The 17,489-nt window shown below is 39.4% G+C and overlaps 1 protein-coding gene across 6 annotated transcripts in view; it reads right to left on the bottom strand.

Moving 5' to 3' along the window:
- The window catches only part of MSRA (methionine sulfoxide reductase A), a 370,749-nt gene that overhangs the window by 312,525 nt on the left and 40,735 nt on the right, over window positions 1–17,489 (bottom strand). Inside the window, exon 2 of one of the 6 annotated variants that reach the window (XM_032265433.1) lies at window positions 17,218–17,292. The exons of 4 other annotated variants lie outside the window; for them this stretch is intronic. The gene's annotated coding sequence lies outside the window, so the exon portion shown is untranslated. Of the gene's footprint in view, window positions 1–17,217; window positions 17,473–17,489 lie in introns of those variants that run through there. One more of the 6 variants, XM_032265432.1, reaches the window with a different exon arrangement.

Below are 17,489 nucleotides of genomic sequence, written 5' to 3'. Positions count from 1 at the left end.
ATCATTCTCAGCAAACTAACACAGGAACAGAAAACCAAACACGGCATGTTTTCACTCATAAGTGGGAGATGGACGAGAACACATGAGCACAGGGAAGGGAACACCTGTTGGGGGGTGGGGAGGGATAGCATTGGGAGAAATACCTAGTGCAGATGGCAGGGTGATGGATGCAGCAAACCACCATGGCACATGTATAACTATATAACAAATCTGCATGTTCTGCACATGTACCCCAGAACTTAAAGCATAATATTAAAAAAAAAGTTCATGCATGAGAACTCTTCAGACAGGGAATGGCTGGGCAATGGGCCTTGAGGCCACCATGAACTTGGCAAGTTTGAAGAAGATAAAAACTTCTCCATCCCCACCCCACCCTATAAGGGTCAGAAACCATGGCTCTCATGTTCCCATAGCTCTCTGGGTTTTTTCTGTCATGGAATTTACATCACTACATTGGAGTTGCATATTTAATTGAACGTTTTCCCTAATATACTTTAAGTTTTACAAGACAGGGAGTTTAGCACACAGTTGGTTCTCAAGAAATATCTTCTCATGAGTATTCTAGGTAGTCACAGCATCTGAAAATAATGGTTCTTGCCATTTCCCAGTATTTGTATTTCTTATTTCTTTATATTGTTTAATGGCACTAGCTACAATTTCCAAAACAAGGTTGCAGAACTGTGATGTGGCAGGCTGGCCACGACTTTAGTACGAATGTTAATGGCTTTTCCTAGAAATTATCCATTATGCAAGAGAAGTAGCCTCCTATCCCATTTACAGCTTTTATTTCTTTACTTTTGAGAAAAAGTAGATGTTGAGTCAAATCAAATGCCTTTTGCGTATCCATCAAGATGGTCACACAGTTTCTTCTCTAATGAATTCATAGGCTGTATTACAATACTAGCTTTCCTAAGAACGATTCTTTTGTTTCTGGAATAAACTCTCCTTGATTGCAGTGAGTTGTTCTTTTAAAATAAGGAGGCAGCTCAGGACTGTGGATAAAAGCTGGGACTTGGGTATTAGAGCCAACTACAAAATTAGAGAACAAAGACATTATCTATTAGGATTAAAAATGGAATTAAGAAGTGAGTCTTAAAAAGAAAAACAAAGAAGACAAACTTCTGGTAAATCTGACCAAGAGCAGCCACAAGAAAACCAACATTAGGGATAAGCAGCTATGACCTCGGCTGCCACAAGGACCAGCTGGGTCCCCTCTTGACTGTCAGCAGCCTCCTCTGTTAATGACAGAACATGAGCCTCATAGGGCAGTTGTGTGACCATCTCATAGCACATAGCACAGTACCAACTACCCAATCAAACCAAAAGAAGTTCTCTAAAAACTGTGATGTTCAATCTGCTAATATTTCCTTTAGGCTTTTATTTTGACAACCCTTGTCATGTGATACTAGCCTAATAACTTGAATTAGGACATTTCCATTCCTTCTGTGTTCTGAAAGATCTTAAAATACCTAAGCATTTTCTGTTCATATATTTTGCCTTTAAAACCTCTTGGAAATAGGCCAGGTATGGTGGCTCATGCCTGTAATCCCAGCACTTTGGGAGGCCAAGGCAGGTGGATCATGAGGTCAAAAGATCAAGGCCATCCTGGCCAACATGTTGAAACCCTGTCTCTACTAAATATACAAAAATTAGCTTGGCATGGTAGCATGTGCCTGTAGTCCCAGCTACTCAGGAGGCTGAGGCAGGAGAATCGTTTCAACTCAGGAGGCAGAGGTTGCAGTGAGCAGAGATCACGCCACTGTACTCTAGCCTGGTGAAAGAGCAAGACTCTATCACAGAGAAAAAAAAAAAAAAACCCTCTTGGAAATAAAAGTGTTAACACTATGTAAGAAAAAAATCCTCAAAAAAAAACCTGTCTGATGGTCCCTCCCTATGATAATTCCCTTAATGCAGGAGCAGTGAGGGGAAGAGATAGATAAATCATAAATGGAGTTAACCTGGGACTCTATTTTATCTGCCTCGAAAACCTAGCATCCTATTGTTTTGGCTTTTACAAACAAGACAAGAATAAGTGGCCCCAAGAGGGAGGAAACACAGCGGCGTAGCATCGCAACGAGGGAAGGGGCAAGGGTGGAGGTTTGATTGAATGGAATGATTCATGTTCGCAGGTCACGTAAGCCTTCTAGAGGCCTGAACTTGTCATCCAGCACATGTTTGACATCATTCTCCACACATTCATATACGACCATCACACGGCCATGTAGTGGGTACCAAGAAATGACCAAAGCCAGGTCCAAATGATCAAAGTAGATCCATCCCGTCCCTGAATACACAAAAACCCTGTTGTCCTAATGGGAGACTAAGATGCTATACTTGGTCAAATCAAGAACACAGGAAGTTCTCAGACTTGACCTCTAACTAGTTTAGTGATGGTTCCACACTTGTCAGACAGAACCTAGATAAAAATGTGACTTTTCTTTTTGCATGCCGCTCCACAATAAAGAAGTAGCTAGACTGGAGGTGGGTCAGAGAAAGTCCACGTAACTGAACCATGTCCTGTATGACTGGTGGAATACAGAGGGTCATTTTTCAAACATGGGAAAGGCTGCCACGTGTCAGAATTAGATTTTGTGCTGTGTGACCCCAAAAGGTAAAAGGGAGATCCACAGATGAAAACAATGGGAGAAAGATCACAGTACCACAACTCAATAGAATAACTTACCAAAGACAGCACAGGGTCAGCCAGCCTGGGAGAAAGCAAGATCTCTACAGTGAAAATCAAGACACTTGACACAGATCCTGCCAAGGAGATGGAGGATCAGAGAAGATTTTCCAGGTAATATTTAACTTATCCTTCAAACATGAGAGTCTGTGAAAAAGTACAGGAAACGACTAGAGAAAATCTTCAAAGGCACTCACCAGGCAATGACACAAATAGGAAGCGGTGGTCTTGTTTGCACTATTTCTCCTAATTTAAGTCATGCACCCCACTTCCAGCCAGCAGTGAGGCTGACTCAGTGCAATCTCCTTAGCCCCAGACATCCTCCTTACACATCTTAGTAACAAAATGGCAGGGAGGCTGGAGAACAAGCCACAAATCTGGATAATCCACACTCTTGAAAGTATCATCCAGAAATAAAGAACGGAGCAAAATAAAGCCACCACAGAAAACCCGCTCTAGTTATGACATGTACAAAACATCCACTGAAAGAGGCCAAACCTTTCTTGTTTCAAACTCAGCTTCACAAAGATATTAATTAAATAAATACGAAGGTGTGAAAGTGGACAAAGAGTCCCGATATGACCCTCATGGAAGGCTGTGCTGTAACCCAAGTCGGGGGCTCAGTGTATATCTGTGGGGGGCATGAACTGTGTGGCTGCAATCAGAATGGCCTCCCATCTGACAGCCAGGGACAGACTGAAATCTGGGATCTGGAGAACAAGAGATGACACAGCCTACTAAGGGTGAATTTGGTAATTATAATGAATCTTTACCTATGCAGAAACCAAAAGCTGTGGTAACTGATCTTTCACAGACTAGTGGCGTTAAAACCCAGAGCTACGCAAGGCCATATTCAGACTGGTTTTGGACCTGTGAGTGGTATCTCTTGATCAATATCGTGGACAGTTCAACAGACCATAAAAAAAAAAAAAAGATGTCAAATAAACATCATGAAACAAATGACTTCACCTCCTCATTAAAATGTTTCCTCATATAAACTCAACTACTGTTAAAGTTTCTTCAAAAACAATATGATATAGTTTCAAAACACTTAAATTCAAATGCTAAAAACACATCATAAGAAAAAACACAGGATATAATGGTGCATACCTATAATCCCAGCACTTTGGGAGGCTGAGGCAGGTGGATCACTTGAGTTCAGAAGTTCAAGACCAGCCTGGGAAACATGGTAAAACCCTGTCTCTACCAAAAATAAAATTAATTAGCTGAGTGTGGTACATGTTTGCCTGTTATCCCAGCTAACTGGGAGGCTGAGGTAGGAGGATCATTTCAGCCCAGGATATGGAGGTTGCAATAAGCCAAGGTCGCACCTCTGCACTCCAGCCTGGGTGACAGAGTGAGACTCCCATCTCAAAAAAAAAAAAAAAGAAAAAGAAAAAAGAAGAGAAAGCATTTGTGCTCTTTAGCATCTTAGTACTCCAAATATTGATTTAAATCACATTAAAATTAAGCACTAGGGAGAAAAGGGTTAAAACAGATTTAGCATACGATGTCAAATATGGTTCCTGTGCCAAAGTGCTTATTTTAAAGGCAGGCACTATATGCATTTTATCTCCTGGACTTAATTTGTGTTTTGCTATGCTCAACAATTTTAATGCCAAGAGGAAGAAACTAAGTGAGAAAGGGAGTGTGCTGGCCTGAACCTAGAGAGTTGATCTAATTGAACTGAAAAACTTAAAACCCTTCTCCATCTGTTCAGTACACCTGCTGATGGAGCACTAGCCCAGGTAGGGAGGAAATCCATCAGAGGCCAGTTATAAATAGATTTTTATTTCATCTGCTAAGAGCTTGGCAGCCGAGGTGGGAGGGCTGCTAACACTGGCAGCCAGCAGAAGCTCTGGGCTCCTTTTATGTTGAGGTGAAAGGAGTGGAGAGACAGAGAACTTAAAAAAAAAAGACTCCCAACAACTCATTTGACAACCAACCACCAGTCATTAGTTTGTTTAAAACGTGCCAGGCATTTCTGATAAGTGCTGGAGACCTGCAAAGATCCATCACACCCTCTCGTGAGGATCGTCCAGAATCTCATGGGAAACAGCCTCGCCAATCACTCACAGGACAGAGATTCTATGTGCAAACTTCCTTGTGGCGTTTATGACATGTATCAAGAGTAAAGAGGGCACGATTAACATGATAGTGCCTTAACTTTCTGAGAATGGGGTCGATGGAAACTCTAAATGTACCAAAATGTAAATCAGAAAAAAAAAAGTCTTTGTGAAGAGAAACCAGCAATTCTAATCCACAGACTATCACAAGGACTTTAACTGGCAGGTGACATTCAGGTTCCTCCTTCTAGGTACAAGTCAGTGGGAATCACTCCTCTTCACATCCCATCAGCTGCTAGGGTGGTATACCCCATCCCACCGCCTAGCAGGGGCTCAGTAAACAGGAGTTAATGTGAATGAATCAATAGCCAGGGAAATCATGAAAGGATTTTGCCCTGTGAGTGAAATGGAACCAATGGGTATCTCAAGACAGGCCTGATGTGAATGTTTGCAACAGAAACTTAAGAACAAATGTCAAAGACTGTATGTCCAAATAGGACCAGTGAGAATGGAAGTGTAGAGGAGAAAAAAATTTATATTTCTCTCACTTGCAGAAGTCTGGGCTTAGGGAGGCCTTCCTGATACCCTTTAGGAACATTAAGGATATTATTGAGAAGACAATGACCCCTATATTCTGTCACCACCAAGGACAAGAGAAATGGAAGTGATTGGTGACAAGGGACAGCTGGGTTAAATATGAGGAAGAATTTCCTGACAGCAAAGGTTATTAAACACTGAAAAGGCAAACTAAAGGAGATTAGGGATGCTTTCTCTGGAGGTCTTTAAAAAAGTAGAATCGCTTAGCAACTATCTGGGGGTAATTTAGGTACACTTCTGCCCGCTCTTCTGGCCTTTTTCAGTGCTCTAATTCATCCCCTGGCCCGGACAAGACATGCTCACCACGGTAAACTGCTGTCACACTCTGTTCCATAATGAGCTCTCAGAAGGAGAATAAGCATTAAGAAAATGGCAAAAGCTCTCTTGGAAGTAAAACTCATTTTTCTTTATTTAAACAGCATGTTGGGTTTTTGTGGTTTTCTTTTGCTTCTTTTTCCTTTTCTTAAAATGCTTACATCCAGAAATAGCTAAACAAAACTCATCTACACTGATCTGTTATTGCAAAGCATTAGGAGGAATCCAGGTGGAAGATGAAGTGGGAATGTTCCGAGTCAGATGCACAGAATGCCTCATCATGTACCTCTTTGCTAGGCACTGAGTACCATGGGGTCTGCCGCCCAGAGATTGTAGTATCTGCTTCTCGGGAGGTCAAAAAAGGAGACTCTCATCAGTTTGGTTACAAGGAGGCAAACTAAATGACCTCTAAGACACTAAAACTCTAGAGTGTTTATTTTTCAGAGCTCTATACTCAGCATTAAATTAAAAAAAAAATACTCATAAAAGTCTGATATCCTGAAAGGTCCAGGTTCTCTAGGATGTGTGAATTTGATTCTCCCTCTGAGTTGCAGAGGGACAGGAGGCTGAGGAAAAGCAGGATCCTTTCTCCTGTCCTAAGATTAGTCACTGCACTTGCCATATTTACAGGTCTGTGTCTTTCACCACTGTACCATCAACTGGGTGACAGCAGGGGTTGTCTGTGTTCTGTCCATCATATGACCTCATCACTCAGCCCTCAGGGACTCAGAGACTGAATGAATAATGGACTGATTGCAGCATGGATGGATGGATGGATGGTAGATGGGTGGGTGGGTGGATGGGTAGATGGATGGTGTGGGTAGGTGGATGGATGGTGTGGGTAGATGGATGGATGGGTGGATGGATGGTGGGTGGATGGACAGACGGGCGGACAGACGGATGGCGTGGGTGGGTGGATTAATGAATGGGGTAGGTAGGTGGATGGGTGGATGGATGGGTCGGCTGGTGGATGGATGAGGTGGGTGAATGGATGGAAGGAGTGGATGGGCGGGTCAGGGGCTTGGGTAAATGAATGCAGGGGGTGGGGGCGTGGGTGGCTGGCTGGTGGACAGAAGGACTGACCTAAGGACACAATCCCAAGGTATATGGAATAGCAAGTAACAACTTGCTATTCTCCTGGTGGCCCCATCACAGAGTGAACACATGTGAAATCATGGGAAGCACAACAAATCTGGAAGCGGAGGACTTGATTTGAGCCCCAGTACTGCTACTAACAAGACCAGGCACTTCACTTCCCTGGACCTCTATTTCCTCACCTGAAACATGTGTGGTGTGCCTGCCTGTCGCTCTTACAGAGTTGCACTGACTTAAACAACAGAGAAAACAGTTTCTAATTAAACAAACAAGTCATTATTTTCACACACTCTTTATTAAAGTTTTTCTTAAAACTTTTACACAGTGGCGGAATGGTGCAGAGATGGTGACTGGAGCCAAATGCTGATTCCAGGGAAGAATTCGGTAAGAATTCAGTAACAATCTCCTTCAGTAAGGAGAAAAAAAGAAATATCAAAGCTAGCCAATGAAAGGACACTTCACTGGTTCCTATATGCTGAAAGGAGGCTCACTCCCTGCAGTAAATAGCAAGCGAGTACAATAAGGCCAACTGGAATTGACTGAGCAAAGCGAATGGCCACTGCCCTTAAGAAAGGCAAGTCTGTGACATCCAGGCCTCGGGGCTTGACTTCCACGGTTGGGTTTGCAAGCCCACTCTTCCATCAGCTGTTAATTTGTGCCTAGAACCTCACCTATGACTGCGGCAAACCATCAACAGACACACAGTGGTGCCAAATGTTTGAACGACAAAGGAGGGTTCCTACAGGATTGTGAAGAGACTATCCTCTCCCATTCCAATTTTTAAACAGATGTATAACTACTAAAGCACGTTCATATACATGGCGACTAGCAGGGAAAGAGGGAGAGGGCTGCCTGAAACACTCCACAGCCACCCTGTCCTCCTGGTTTCTGTATCTTCTGTGTGTTCTTTTGTTTTGCAAAGTGATTTGGGAGATTAGGTGGGTTTTGTTTAGGCAGAACAGCAAGAGCAAAGTCGGTGAATAAGTGCTACTTGATTGCACAACAAAAGATACACAAGGAGCCTCAGCCACAACTCAATCCACTTGCCCCAACAGTGTGCATTTCTCAATTAAGTTATTTTGTTAGCAAGACTACTGGTTAGGGGAAGGAGAAAGTGCTTATTGCACCGAGATTATTCACTGTATAGAAATCACTATAATCAGATCAACAGAACATTCTTTCTAAGGGCCCTAGAACTCTTATTTGGTAAAGTTGCACATGCGATGGGAATGTGCCCATATTATCGGTGTGCTATAGAGCAGTTCCTGCAAATAACAGAGTAAAACTCCACAATTGTCTTTAATTCAATGATTGCTGCCTGGGAACTAAGAATCTGCCTCAGATTTCAAGTTGACCAAAAGACCACATGAAAAATAAACTTTATCCTCAAGATGTTAATTAAGGAGATACATTTCTGATGCATTCTAAGAAATCAATCCCATTAGCCCTCTCTGTCACGACGGAAAGCATGGATTATAAGCATGGATTATCACTAAAATCACTTTTGAAAATGAAAAATGAAAGCATTACAATTTTTCAAATATATTCATTTCCAAAGTTGCCAATAAGGAAAATGAAAAAAAAAAAAAGATTGAGAAGGTATTTTCAATCAGCCTAACAAAGGATTAGTTAATAAAAATGCTACAAATTAGTAAGAATAAAACAACTCAAAAGAATATGAACAAAGAATACACATAAAAGGACATCTAAATCACCAGTATAAAAAGATGTTCAATCTAAGTAATCAGCTATGCCAATAAAAATAACAGCAAAATATTTCTTGCCCACGAGATTGACAAAAATTTTAAAGTCTGGTACTACCAACTGATAGTGAAGACACAGTGAGACAAGAACTTTGATACCCTAGTGCAGGAATATAAATGGGTACTGTAAACCAAAAATAAAATTATAATCCCTCCCCCAACCATCTGAGTGGACCTCTTCTCTTGGTCAAGGGCATTCCAAAGTTAACCTGAAAAACCAGTTCAGACTATGATGTGAAGGAGGGTTGGACATGCCTCATTATTCCTTCTCCCTTTTGGAATTCAGGAAAAGCAGACCAGCATTAATATCAACACAGATCTTAAGTCTGATAAGAAACTTACAATCTATTCCTCTGAAGCCTGCTATAAGGAGGCTTCATCTGCATGATAAAATCTTGATTTTCACAGCCCCTTATCCTAACCCAGACATTCCTTCTTATTGAGGATAATTCTTTCAACCAACTGCCAACCAAACTTTTAAATCTACCTGTGACCTAGAAGCCCCTGCTTCAAGTTGTCCTGCCCTTCCAGAACAAACCAGTGTACATCTTACAGGCATCTACTGATGTTATATATTGTATCTCCCTAAAAGGTATAAAGCCAAGCTGTATCCCAATCACCGTGGGCATAAGTCGGGACTTCCGGAGGCTATGTCACAGGTGCATCCTTAACTTTGGCAAAATAAACTTTCTAAATTGATTGAGACCTGTCTCAGATACTTTTAGGTTCACAGTACATATGCTTGAGAGAATGGTGTGGCATTACTGAGTAAAGGTGAAATATTCAGAAACTGGGCTCCATTTCCAAGTCCTCCTCTAGAGATACCAAGATGTGTAGGAGGGTCATGACAGCACGGGTAGCACAAGGCAGATCTCTAAATGTCCATCCACAGAAGAATGGCTAAGCTAAAATGAGACACTCTACAGACTTATACCTGCATTAGCAATAGAGATAACTCTCAGAAATATCTAATTTCATTTGCAAAAGGATAGCAACAGTATAAAATATTTTATCTAAGTTTTTAAACATGTAAAATATGTTGTTTATGGCTACATGTATATGCAGTAATTCCAAAAAAATGTGCATGAAAATGTTCTACACCAATTTTAGAAGTGGGAAAATAAGGCTTTAGTTATGGCCTTAATTTTTTTTAAATATCTGAGGCAAATAAATATGGCATTTGTCACTTCCGGGTAATGGGTATATGTGTATTCATTCTATTTTATCAAATATTTTGCTATATGTTTGAAGGTCATCCATATTTTAAAAATTTTAAAGCATTTTAAATATATATATATATATATATAACACCATTTATTGACAAGCACAGCTGAAAAGCATACAGAATTAGGTACATCATCTCTATCCATCACCATCATGTGTCTGGAGTAACTAAGCTAGATAATTATCTACCATGTTTGTGATTCCTATCAGCTAAATTGCTTTCAGGCACATTATCTCATTTAATATTCTTAACAACCCTTTGATATAGGTATTATGACAGCCACTTCACTTATAGGAAAAGTCAACCTTTAGAGTTTTGGAGATTTTCCCAAGATCATTCAGTTAGTAAGTGATACAAAACTGGGATCTCATACTGTCGTTGCTACAGCACAGATGACTGGTAAGAACTATGACAATATATCTTTCCAAAGTTGTATGCATCATCTTTAAGATCTGTGTTACCCACCGAAGCTACAGGTTTGAATTTGCAAATGAAATAGAATATCACTGAAATTTTTAAAGCCTCCAGTCAAATCTGTTTCTTCTGACTATTTTTAATATACCAACCTCTTCTAAAAATAAGTTGCAAAAGTCTGATAAAACCTGGCATGTTGATAACAAAAAAAAAAAAAAAAAAAGGAAATCTTACCCAGGTAGGGTGTTCTCTCCTCTTAAAAATAAATTTTCTAAATTAATAAAGTAGAAACTATAATTTCATCTCTCATACTTTTTTATTCAATGTGCTAGTGATTAAACACATACCAATCTCTGGGTAGATAGTGATTAAAGAAGGTTCAGACCCTAATCTGAGAATGTGACTACCATTAAACAAGTTATCAAACATAAGTAGCACTAACAACATAAGCTAAATTTAAGGAATACACAGCTCAGACACTGTCCAGGTTACTGCACCAAGTACAAAACTAACAATAAAAATCGCAATATTGACTACGGGTAGCCTGAATTTCACCCCCACTCAGCAATAATAAGGTACTCTTCTACGCCCCCACCTCACAGAAGTAAGAGAGTGCCCCCTTTCCCCTGCTAGCACAGTGTTAGAGAAGGTTTGCTAACACAGAAGGCTTAAATAAAATCTAATCTCCTAATACCTAACATGCATGGATATAATCAAAAATCATTTATCATACCAAGAACTAAGAAACTCTCAATTTAAATGAGAAAAGACAGTCAAGAGATGCCAACACTGAGATGGCACAGATGTTGGAATTGTCTGACAAGGATCTGGAAGTAGCCATTATAAAAATGTTTCAACAAGCAATTACAAATGGGCAGGAAACAAATTTTAAAAACAGAAAGTCTCAGTCCAGACATAGCAGATAAAAAAGAATAATTGAAATTAAAACTCACCAGGTGAGCTAAACAACAGAATGACGATGACAGAGGAAAAAATCTGTGAATCTGAAGGTCTGAAGGTAAAAACAATAGAAATTACCCAATCTGAACAGTAAAGAGAAAACAGACTTAAAAAATAATCAGTATCAAGCACTGGGAGAACTGTAACAAAGGTTTAACATTCATATCCTCCAAGTCTTGGAAGGAAAGGAGAAAGAGGGCATACCTAGGAAAGTGCTCAAATAAATAATTCCTGAAAACTTTCCAATTTAGCAAAAGACATAAACCTATATATTCAAGAAGGTGAATGATCCCCAAGCAGGATAAACCCAAAGAAATCCACAAAAAGGCACAACATAATCATGCTCCTTGAAAACTAAGGACAGAGAAAGATTCTGAAAGGAATGAAAGAAAAAGTACATCTTAGCTATTGGGCAAAACAATTCAAATGACAGCAGATTTCTCATCAGAAACTACAAAGGCAAAAGAAGAGGGTACAACTGAAGTTACCCTGAAAAAAACAAACTGTCAACCCAGAATTCCACTCCTGGGGATATACCCAAAAAGAGCTGGAAACAGGAAACAGGAGCTCAAAGAGATATCTGTACACGCATGTTCATAGCATCATTATTCACAATAGGCAAAAGGTGGAAGCAACCCAAGTGTCCATTGACAGATGAATAGAGAAAGAAAATGTGGTCTTTCCATACAACGGAGTACTATTCAGCCTTATAAAGGAAGGAAATTCTGACACATGCTAAAACACATATGAATCCTGAGGACATTACGCTAAGTGAAAGAAGCCAGTCACAAAAGGACAAATACTGTACGATTCCACTTATATGAGGCACCTGAACTAGTGAAATTCAGAGACAGAAAACAGAATCGTGGCTGCCATGATCCTGTTCAGGGGCTGGGAGAAGGGAAGAATAGGGAGTTAACAGGTACAGAGTTTTGGTTTTGCAAGATGAAAAGATTTTTGTGGCTAGATGACAGTAATGGTAGCGTAACAATGTGAATGTACCTGATACCACTTAAAAATGGTTAAGATGGTAAAATATATGTTATGCATATTTTGTCACAATTTTTAAAAATTAAAAAATCACTTTTTAAATAATGATATCTACTATTGATTATTTACTACATACCAGACATTATGCTAAGAGCTTTGCATGTATTTCCTTATTTCTCCTCCCAAAATCTTTTGAGGGAAACACCATGATCCCTGTTCTACAGATGAAGAAACTAGGTTTACATAACTTGGCCAAAGTTCCACAACTAAAAAATTGAGTCAAAACTCAAACTCATGGTGAGGATATGCTGAGGCACATTTTCTCTAACCCATGATGGTAAAGAACTGTTTGTTTCAAAGGCAGCTTTCCCATGAATACAGCTAAGGTGAAACACTCCTGGGTCTTTGAGAACAATTTGATATTTTCAGATAAGGTAAAATAACTTAGAAGGGCTAATGGGAAAAGAGATACAAATGACATTGATAGACAAGGATAAAAGAATGGCATAACTCCAGAGGTACTAATTCTTCAATATTTCACACAAAACCTCCAGATCCACACATAAGGGGTATTCTAATTGTATAGGACTGAGAGACTCTGAACTGTAAGAGGAGAAAATGTTCATCTCCTCTGTCTGATAAAATGGAATACAGAACACAGGTAACTTTCTTCACTTTCTGCTTACTTTTATTTAGAGAAATAAAATAACCTGATCACAGCTCATGGCCAAACTTTTAAGTTGAGCCTTGCAGAGTTGTTGCTATTATTCAAAACCTGTTGAGTTTCAGAATAATTTCGTAACTGTAGTACTCTCAGAAACTTTTCTTTCACTTGATCTAAATTTCTACTTACTCATCCTTCCCTATTTCACCATGTTCTCTAAGAACACTTCTGATCACATCCCCCATCCCCCTAGACTTCAAGGTCAGATACTGGAACACTGCCCTCCCTGGCCACAGACCTTTAACCTTCTTCCAAGACCTGCTATTCCAATTCCAAGTCTGTATGCACCCCAGGGCCTCCACAAGCCCAATGGGGACTTGGTACCTTCCTGCAGCAGATCAAAGCACAGGGCTTCGGCAGTGAAGTGGGGGCTAAATTCCAGCCCCTCACTGCCTTGGACACAAACTGTACACAATGATCCTGACTCTGCCTCTCCCTCTCCTGGGCCTCAAAACATCCCTGGAGAACCAGAAAAACGTTGTTCAACATGAACTGGCCTCAGCAGCCCATTTACATGCCCTCATGCAGCACCCCCGCCCCCCCGAATAACACTTTATGCCTTCTCAACACCTGCGGTTGCTGATATTACAGTCTAACCCAGGACCCCACGTCCACCCTCGCTCCCTCAGGGGCCCCTGGCACTGCAGCTACAACAGGACTGAAACTGCTTGCTGGGTGTCACCCTCAGCTCTGCACAACTGCCCTTACCACCTTCTCTGTCTCAATCCCCTCAGCCTTTGTCCTGCCCTCAAAAGAAACACTCTAAACCTACTGGACACTCCACTGGCCTGCTTCATGCTCAGGCCATACCACCAAGTCCTAAGGTACAGTATGGGATCCTTTGGGAAAACGAGGGCAGAGGGAATGCAAGACAACGGAGGGCTGGCCAAAGAGAGCAGATGCCCAGGGCCACCCCATACCAGGCAAGTCTCCAATGGCCACCTCTAGAGAGCCTAACATGGTCACAAATAATGTGGCCCTCTGCTCCACCCCTTTAAACCCATAACCGGCAACAGAGAAACAAAATAAAGCACAGTGCTTTTTGCTTTTCGTCCACGAGGGAAAAAACTCTTAGTCACATAAGACTCAAGAAGATAATACTCTGGGGTTTACCACTTGGTTTATTTCTTCCATAAATACTTAGTAAGTGTCATTGTGTACCAGTCCCTGTGCCCAGCATGGCTACCTGGATTACACGGAATAACAGACAAAGATATTTGGTAACCTGAAAAGGTAGCTACATTCATCAATTATTACTCTCCTCTTCTCCACCCAACTACACGAGGAATTCCTATGGGCAGCGACTCTATCTTTTGCCTGGCACAGAGCAAGTCCTCTAGGAGTATCTGCTGAATGACCTCAGTAGTGTTTACCCGCAGCTGAGACACTTCTCATCTCCATTCCATGGGCCACCAGCTCTGCCTCACGCCTAGGGCCACCAAAGCAGCCTACAAGCACCACTCCTCACATCACATGACTTCTATCTCCTTTTAAAAGATGAACCTATGCCTTATTTTTATATCAGGGAACAACCGCATGGAATAAAGTTAGGCCACTGAGTTAAATGTGTGTTCATTCTCTCTCTCTCTCTCTCTCTCTCACACACATACACACACACACACACACACACACACCCACCCACTAGAATACAGAAAGTGAACTGATAAGTCCATTTAAAATATACCGCCCCCTAGCAAACCTTCTTTCAAAGGGCCATGCTGGCTTCAGGATGTGGGATGGGCCTCCTCTTCTTCCTCTGTCTCACAACGGAAAACAAAGGAAAGGAAAAAATCCCACATAAACAGGCCACTGTTGTTTACGTTGCAGCCACATCTTCGAAGGTTCAATTACACCTGCTTTGACATATTTAAGATCTAGCACGTGAGCAGTGGCTCAATCTTCATTTCTTCCTCCCTGAATTTGAATTGCTTATTTTACATGTCTGTCAGAAGACCTGAACAACTCCAGTTTTGGGCCAAGAAAATGGAACAACCAAAACGGTCATAAAACAAGATTCTTACAGCTACATGTACTAATCTCCTGATATTTTATAATCACATTCTTTAATATGTGTATTGTGCAAGAAAAGTGAACATACTTTATCTGCTGAAATAAATCTCATTGTAGTACTGCCTTTTTCTACACAGGCTTTTGGACTTTATTTTAAATCTATTCCTTCTTCCATCCCCATTACCAAAAATAACTTTATCAATAAAATATTAGCATATTTAAGTGAGAGCTCCACAAACATTTGTTGAATAAATGAATAAATGAGTAATTATAAAATACTGGACTAATGCTCCCTGAGAAGTTCGCATTAATTTGTAGAATAATGTGCTTGTATGTTCAGGTACATACATCAGAATGGAATTTAATAATAGGCATCAAGTAGCAGTTAAATATTAATGCATTTCTGCCTTAATAATTCTACTCCAAAATATTATACAATTCAAACGACAACAAATATGTGCTGAGACAGAGTTCATTTACAATCAAACCACTAGTATTTATATACTTTAAAATAAGATTTGAAATATTAATATGGAAATAGTTAATAATCTAAATGTCAACGTGTTTGTAGTACAAAAGGTCTAAAAGGACAGAAGCATGCATTATGTTACAACTAAATTTCTTTTTTAAAAAAATGCAATCGACGCAACTTCTTAATCACATTTTTAAAAAAAAAAACCTTGCACAAAGACACTTCTATTATACCCGGTTTACAAAGAACATTTTCATAGATTTTATTTTTATTTTAAGCTATGTAATGAGTAGGCCAGAGAGAATCTATTGGTAAGAAACTTTAGTGACTATAACAGCTAATATTTATCAAATTTTAAGTTTAACACACACTATAAAATGTAGGATTACCAGTATCGAAAAATTTAATATTTCTAATGTATATTCTGATGTATTTGTTTTTTAATTCACCTACTTTTGATCATACTGTTAGAAAATAATTGGATATGAAATAGTTTGGATGTAAGTTTGTTCTGAGTTCGCTGCAAAGAAGAATCAGCTAGCAGAAATTATTTTAACTTCAGGAAATAAATGGCCTTAAATAAATTAAATAAGTTATATATTTAGCAAACTTAAATGGCAAGAAGGTATGTTAAATGTTTAAGAGGCAAATGGAAGTAAATATAAATCGGCAATAAGACGGTCAGTATTAAAATGAAGCTCAAATTAAACTTATTTGCTGAACTTTCTTTTTGTTTCATATATTGTTGTTTTTAGTAGAGGCATGAATGATCCTGTAATCAATTCAAAAAGGAAGACTGCAGTCAGGCAAACATTCCCTTCCCGTGCCTATCAGCATGTCTTTCATGTCTTGGCGTCCATTTTAGGAGTATCAGCGAGGTAGTGTATAAAGGAGCTTATTAAACAAAGGTTGTCATTTTGGCAACACACATAAACGTTCAGTGATTTCATTTTACTGAAAATCAAAATGTTCATTAATTAAAAAGTTGAAGAACATACTTAAGCTTAACTGTTCAAACACCTCTGTTAGATTTCATATATTTTCCAATCATATTTGTATATTAAATGCCATTTTCAGGGTTGCTGATATGTCACTATAATTTTATAAAAAACCATCTGAAACAATTGATCATTTAAGGCGCGCAGTAATAGAAAGCTATAGACAGTTTTTTACTGCCGAAGGATTAACAAATCAATGATTATATACTCAAAACAAAAGCACAGATCCAGGGGCAGTCTTTCACACTGCCCAAAATGATGAGTACTTATGTGAATATATACAGTTTTCCTGTATTGTTTCAGCATATATAAAAAAAAAATATGATTATAGGAAGTCATAACCTAATCCCTACAATTCAAACACTCTTTAAAAACAGAATATTTACAACGAGGGTGGTCCACAGAAACACATGCCTTACAGTTAACCTCTCCTACAATAACGCTGATTTTTAAGAACAGAACTATCACAATCCAACCATAACCAGGCCTAATAGGAAGGATTTATTGCTCAGAAATTAGATATAAAGTATATATCTAAGTAAAACACCAGGTAGTACTAAAAAGAAAATCGATAAACTTTCTAGATTTTCCTTCCACTTAAAACATTTTGAGAGAATCAGGCTATAGTAATCGTTTGATTATAAAATCTCATCAACTGAAAATAAGGAATTTTTCTCCAAGTATTGCAAACACAGCTCACCACTTCTTCCCCAAAAGATTTAAATTTCTATTCTCTACCATTCCCAGCCATTTCTGCCAACATCATAAAAATCACCTTTCATCATTTCCTTCTCACAATGAGAATTCACTAATCGCATACATCTCTTAGACATAGACACCTCCCCACCCACCTCCCAAAAATGGTTCAGAGCAAAGACACACAAAAAAATAATGACCAAGCTCACATTTCTTGTTTGCCCTTCAAGCGAAGTCTGGTGTCTTCAGCTTGCCTTTCTGGTCTTCAGTGTTGTCACTAATTGCTGGGGGATGTAGTTTAGGACAGCATGAAGCAGCAGAAATAAAAGCTGTTGCTTTAAGAAAACGTTTTCTTAAACACATGGATAAAACAACTTTACTCTGACTTCCTGGCTGGGTTGCATAAAATCTTAGAAAGTCTCCTTGAAAAGTTAATGTCTACAAACGTCTAAAAATAAAATAAAATAAAATCTAAAAACTT

The sequence above is a fragment of the Sapajus apella genome, unplaced genomic scaffold (genome assembly GCF_009761245.1).
Source record: "Sapajus apella isolate SASKATOON/1434 unplaced genomic scaffold, GSC_monkey_1.0 scaffold150, whole genome shotgun sequence".
Taxonomy (NCBI): Eukaryota; Metazoa; Chordata; class Mammalia; order Primates; family Cebidae; genus Sapajus; species Sapajus apella.
Note: the sequence above shows the minus strand (reverse complement) of the source record. Positions and strands in the feature narration are given on the sequence as shown.